We start from the raw sequence: 5701 nt of genomic DNA on the forward strand, positions 1-5701 counted from the left end.
GTGTTTCCTCTTGAAGGGCTTCTAGCTGTTTACCTGTGTTCTCCTGTACTTCTTTGAGGGTGCTATTTGTGTCTTTCTTAAAGTCCTGTATCATCACCATGAGAAGTGATTTTTATATCTGAATCTTGCTCTTCCGGTGTGATGGTGTGTCCAGGACTTGCTATGGTGGGAGAATTGGGTTATGATGATGCCAAGGAAACTTGGTTTGTGTTGCTTATATTTTTACACTTGCCCCCCGACATCTAGTCATCTCTAGTGCTACCTGCCCTTGCTAAATCTGACTGGAGCCTGTCCTTCCTGTGATCCTGCTTGTGTCAGAACTTCTCAGAGTCAAGCTGTCTCTGGGATCCTGTGATTCTGGGATCCTGTGACCCTGGGCTTGTTAGAGAACCTGGGAGTGGAGCTTCCTCTGGGTGTTTTGGGACTGGCTGCAGAGTTTGCACCTAAGGTCTGCTCAGGGCCCAGACAGACCAGAAGCAACCTGAGCCACTAGGCTGGCAGAGTTCCTGTGTGCCTGGATCCTGCTGGTCCCAGTTACTCCCAGTGTTGGGACAGATGTTGGGTCCTCCTCAGCTCTGATCCTGGGTGTGTTAGATAGAGGGCCTGGGAGTGGAGCTTCCTCTGGGTGTTGTGGGGTTGGCTGTGGAGCTTGCGCCCAAGGTTTGCTCAGGGCACCAGCCCAGACAGACTCCATGCTGCTTTCTTAACTGTAAAGAAACAGAGGGACAAAACAAGCTATAAATACATTAATGCATCAAGGAAATTAAGACAGACACTAAGATGTAGCTCCATGGTGATGTGCTTGCCTGTCCAGTGAGAGAGAAGTGAGAATAGCTCCTCACATGAGAGAGGAAACGTGTATAGTATGCAGCTTAAGGTATGAACATCTGGTGGCATTCTAAATGAATATGCTAGGTGTCATGGTGCACACCTGTAATCAGGTGCTCTAGAGGCAGGTGGTCATCCTCATTGAAGAGCTAAAGGAGAAACCCAAAGTAACACTGGAGCATTGTGTGTTAGTTGAGATAATATTAGACGCCAAAGCTGCTTTGGACACCAATTTGGCAGCTCTTTAAAGTGATGGGCCTGGAATATTATATAGCCCAACATTTCTTAGCACACTTAAGGTATATATCTGAAAGAATTAGAAACAGGTTTGCCCAGACATTTATATGGTTTCATATATAGTAGTAAGTAGTATTTATAACACACAAATATAAAAAGAACCCATGTGTTATATGTATTTTTCTTGTCACTCTGACCAAATACCTGACAAGAAGCAACTTAAGGGAAAGAGGAAAGCTTTATTTTGGCTCATGGTTGGATGGACGTGATCCATCATGGCTGGAAAGGTAGCTCCACAGTTACCTTTAGAGTACCTTTGAGTTAGAAGTGTGGACCTGGGTCTTCTCATGTCATGCTTCAGAACAGCAGGGAATGCTCATCTGGCTTCCTCCTCTCCTGTGTCCGGTCTGGAGCCTCAGCTCATGGGACGATGCCAGCTACAATCAGCGTGGTCTTCTTCCTCATTAATAATCTCTGCAAACACAGACATGCCCAGAGTGTGTCTCCTTGGGGATTCTAAGGCCAGTCAAGTTGACACTGAAGATTAACTGCCTCTCTGTATCCTTCACTGATGAGTGGAAAAACAGGATGTATTTCTCTGCAATGTAATATTATTTGTATGAATATGAGAACATTCTGAGCAAAAGGAGCACTTACCACATGTTGCTCAGTTCCAGTTAGTGAAACATCCATAATACTCAAATCCACAGGGAAAAGAAGTTGAGCAGGAGTTGTCAGGAGACTAGAAATGACAGCTCGTGGGCTTAGGGTATGGCTTTTGTTTTGATGCTGTGATGAAGTGTTCTAAAATTCAGTAGTGATGGTGTTCCACTAACTCTAATATTTGGAGTACACAGCAGTGAAAGGTAAACTGTGATGTGTGGATTCTGTCTGAGGGCTGTCAACAACACGGTGTAGATGTTCAGAACAGGTCATTTTAGTGTCTGCCTTTAAAAAGTATGAAAAGTCTGTTGCAATACTGACTTCGTTTTTTAAAAAAATTCATACATGCTCTACTATCTCAGAATGTTAACCTTGCTCATTTGAAAACTAAATTGCTTGAGCTGAATCAAAACTGATAAATCCAGAATAAATATTAGAGATAATATTGACTTAATCCTGAAATAAGTGATTTTTTTTTAAAGGTAGGTTTTTTTTTTTGTTTTTTGTTTTTTTTTTTTTTAAACATAGTCCTGATTGGCATTGCACTCTCCTACTGCCTCAGCATCCCAATTACTGAAATCTCAGGTCTGCAGCCACTACTATGTGCCACATTATCATAATGCTTTAAAAACCCCTCGTGTATAACATGGTGAGGAAAGGCTCAGAAATGGAAGTCTCCTGACTTCCTTTGGACCCCTACCCCCCATCCTCACAGAGTGAAATGCCTCAGTATTGCCAAGTAAGATGCACTGAGTAGCATTTCAGAAAGCAAGGGGAACAGTAGCTCTTCAGCCCCTGGCTTCAGATCACCCTAAGTTGATTATTTACCCCAAAGAAACTGGAATTTGGAACTGTTACCTTGCGGCAAGTTTTGTTCACCTTGTAGCAAGCTTCTGAATTATATTAATAAGTCAAAGAGTAGTGACAGAGCCCCTGAAAGCATAGTGCATAGTAGCTTATGTCACCTACTCACTAGGAGCTTACTGTCATGATTTCTCAGCTGAATATGGCTAATGAGAACTCTGAGTAAATCAGCTCTTAGCCAAGTTTTTTGAGTGCAGCAGCCATTTTGAAAAGACATTTGTGACTTTGTCAGTAAAGTGTGTGCCCTCCTGTGGCCTCTGGTTGCAAATTTTCATCTCTGGTCAATCAGCTTCTCTTTGTGGCTTCACAGTGTCTGTGGTTCCATGGTAGAGCCAACATACTCTGGACTTCTTTTCAATAGACAAGCGAAACCTTTTTTTAAAAAATGGTTTTAAGTTGTTTATTGTAGAAAGGCAGACAGAGAGAGAAGATTAGAGAAGTAGAGGCTGGCCACGTGGAGAGAGGTGGGAAGGGAGGGAGAGCAAGAGGGTAAGAGCTTTTTATTTGACTAGGCTGGGCTCGCACTCAGAAATCCGCCTGTGTCTGCCTCCCAAGTGCTGGGATTAAAGGCATGCGCCACCACTGCCCGGTCAAGCGAGGCTTTTTAACAGGTCTGATTTTAAGATTCACTGAGTCAGGGAGTAGCCCTTGTTTTATTTCCAGATGCCCTGTGCATCCCCCAGGTACACCCTGTCCTTATTTATAAGTGCTCCACAGCTATATTCTCGGTTCATTGTTTATGTGATGTCTCATCCTGAAAGGCACAGAATTTATTAAGTGCTGTTGGGAGGTTTGTCATACTTAAATGAAAGGAACTTTGGCTTGAAGTACTCAGATCTGTTTTCTGTTGTCTCCATATGGGCATCGTGAGTATTTGTTAGCTATGAAGATTTTATGTTGAAGAATTTTTGAGGACTTTTTTATATGTATGTTTGCCTGCATGATTGTGCTGTGTGTGTCTGGTGCCCATGGGGGTCAGAAGAGGGCATTGAATCCTCTGGATTAGGAATTACAGATAGTGGTGGTAGAAACTGAACTCAGGTTCTCTGGAAAAGCATCCAGTGCTCTTAACCACTGCACTTAAAGATGTGATTTTTTTGAAAATGAGTTTTCCCTGCATTTTTTTTTAATTTTTACATTTTATAGGGAATATATTAATTACTTTTCTATTGCTTTGATAAAACACCATGACTTAAGGACCTTAAAGAAGAAAGTATTTAATTGGATTGGCTTTTCCAGAGGGTTAGAGTCTATGAGGATAGAGTGAGAGACCACAAGCAGGAGGTACAGAGTGCACTGGAGATGGCCAGAGGCTTTGAAACCTCCCCCCACCCAGGACACACTCTCCAACAGGTCACTCCTCACTCCTCATAATCCTTCCCAGACAGCCAACTGGGGGCCAAGTATTCAGACAACTGAGGCTTACAGGGGGTTGGGAACCACACTCAGATACCACAAAAAGAATCTTTTGGATTTTTTAAAAAAATTTTTAAGGCAGAGTCTTACTTTGTAACCTTGGCTGACCTGGAACTAACTTTTGTAGACCAGGCTAGCCTTGAAATTGGGTCGACACACTGGGCTGGAGAGATGGCTCAGCGGTTAAGAACACTGATTACTCTTCTGAAGGTCTTGAGTTCAAATCCCAACAACCACATGGTGGCTCACAACTATCTGTAATGAGATCTGATGCCCTCTTCTGATGTGTCTGAAGACAGCTATGATGTACTTACACATAATAAATAAATAAGCCTTTAAAAAAAAAAAGAAATTGGGTCGACACACTTGCCTCTCCCTCTCATCAAGTGAAATGCTAAGATTAAAGGTCTGTGCCACCACAGTGACTAAAAAAATAGTGTGTGGGATATGTATGTGTGTGTTGGTGCATGTGTGGGTGTATGCAGGTATACATGCACATGTGTGCATGTTTGTGCGTGTTTAGGTCAGAAGTTGGCATCAGCGTCAACTATCGCTTGCCAACATACTTTCTGAGACAGAGATCACCGTAGTGCTGGTATTACAGGCATGTATAACTATGCTCTGCTTTTCTGTGGGTGCAAAGGACTTAAACTCAGGCCCTACTGCTTGTTCAGCAAGCACATTACCAAGGGAACCATCTCCCAGCCCTTGGAGAATCTTAAGTTTATAAGTTTAGTCATGGCTCACCTTTTTTTCTGCTTTCTTGTATACTTCCCTAGTTTGCTTATGTGTGTTGGTGGAGGGAATGAGTATATTTGTTGGTATGTGTATGCTGCATATGCATGCTTTTGTGTATGGGGACACAGGTGTGTGCAGGTGCATGTGGACATGTATGCAGATATGTTCAGAGACCCAAGTTTGATGGCTGGAGGCATCTTCAGTTGCTCTCATCTTTTTGTTTTGGTTTTTTTTTTGTTTGTTTGTTTGGTTGGTTGGTTTTTTGGTTTTTTCGAGACAGGGTTTCTCTGTATAGCCCTGGCTGTCCAGGAACTCACTCTGTAGACTAGGCTGGCCTCGAACTCAGAAATTTGCCTGCCTCTGCCTCCCCAGTGCTGGGATTAAAGGCGTTCTCCACCACCGCCCAGCCAGTTGCTCTCATCTTACACATTGAGGCTGGGCCCCTAACTGAATCCAGAGCTTGCTAGTAGTCAGTGTAGCCAGTTTGCTCTGGGGATTCCCTGCCAGGCCCTCCTTTCTGAGAGTGCTGGCAAGCTGACCTCCATTTTGACCCTCTCCATTTGCATAACAAGTGCTTTACCCTTGAGCCCTCTCCCCAGTCTCTCTGCTGGTGTTTTTAATGCCCTGGTATACTTAGAATCTGAGTTCTTTTGTTAATTGACAGATTTTCCCAATCTATTAATAAGGGAGTATTGCAGCTAAATCTAATCCTGGCCATATAGTGAGATCTTCCTATAATCGTGGAATTGCATGTATTTTTCCCTTTAGACTGATATAAAAATTAATTCAATATAAACACCTAAAAATACCTTGAAAATTCTTATCTAGTTTTATAGCATCTTAAATTGTTAAAGATTCACTGCCATTTTTTAAACTCAAATTCATAGATGTTTTCTACTTAGATAAACAGTTGTAAACACTCAGAATCTAATATCTGATTTTTTTTTTTTTTTTT

General features: G+C 42.4%; 1 protein-coding gene across 2 annotated transcripts in view; it reads left to right on the forward strand.

Annotated features, from left to right (window-relative positions):
- Map4k3 (mitogen-activated protein kinase kinase kinase kinase 3) overlaps positions 1-5701 on the forward strand; it is a 158067-nt gene that overhangs the window by 47295 nt on the left and 105071 nt on the right. The gene's annotated exons all lie outside the window — the stretch shown is intronic.

Source organism: Mastomys coucha, unplaced genomic scaffold, assembly GCF_008632895.1.
Source record: "Mastomys coucha isolate ucsf_1 unplaced genomic scaffold, UCSF_Mcou_1 pScaffold6, whole genome shotgun sequence".
Taxonomy (NCBI): Eukaryota; Metazoa; Chordata; class Mammalia; order Rodentia; family Muridae; genus Mastomys; species Mastomys coucha.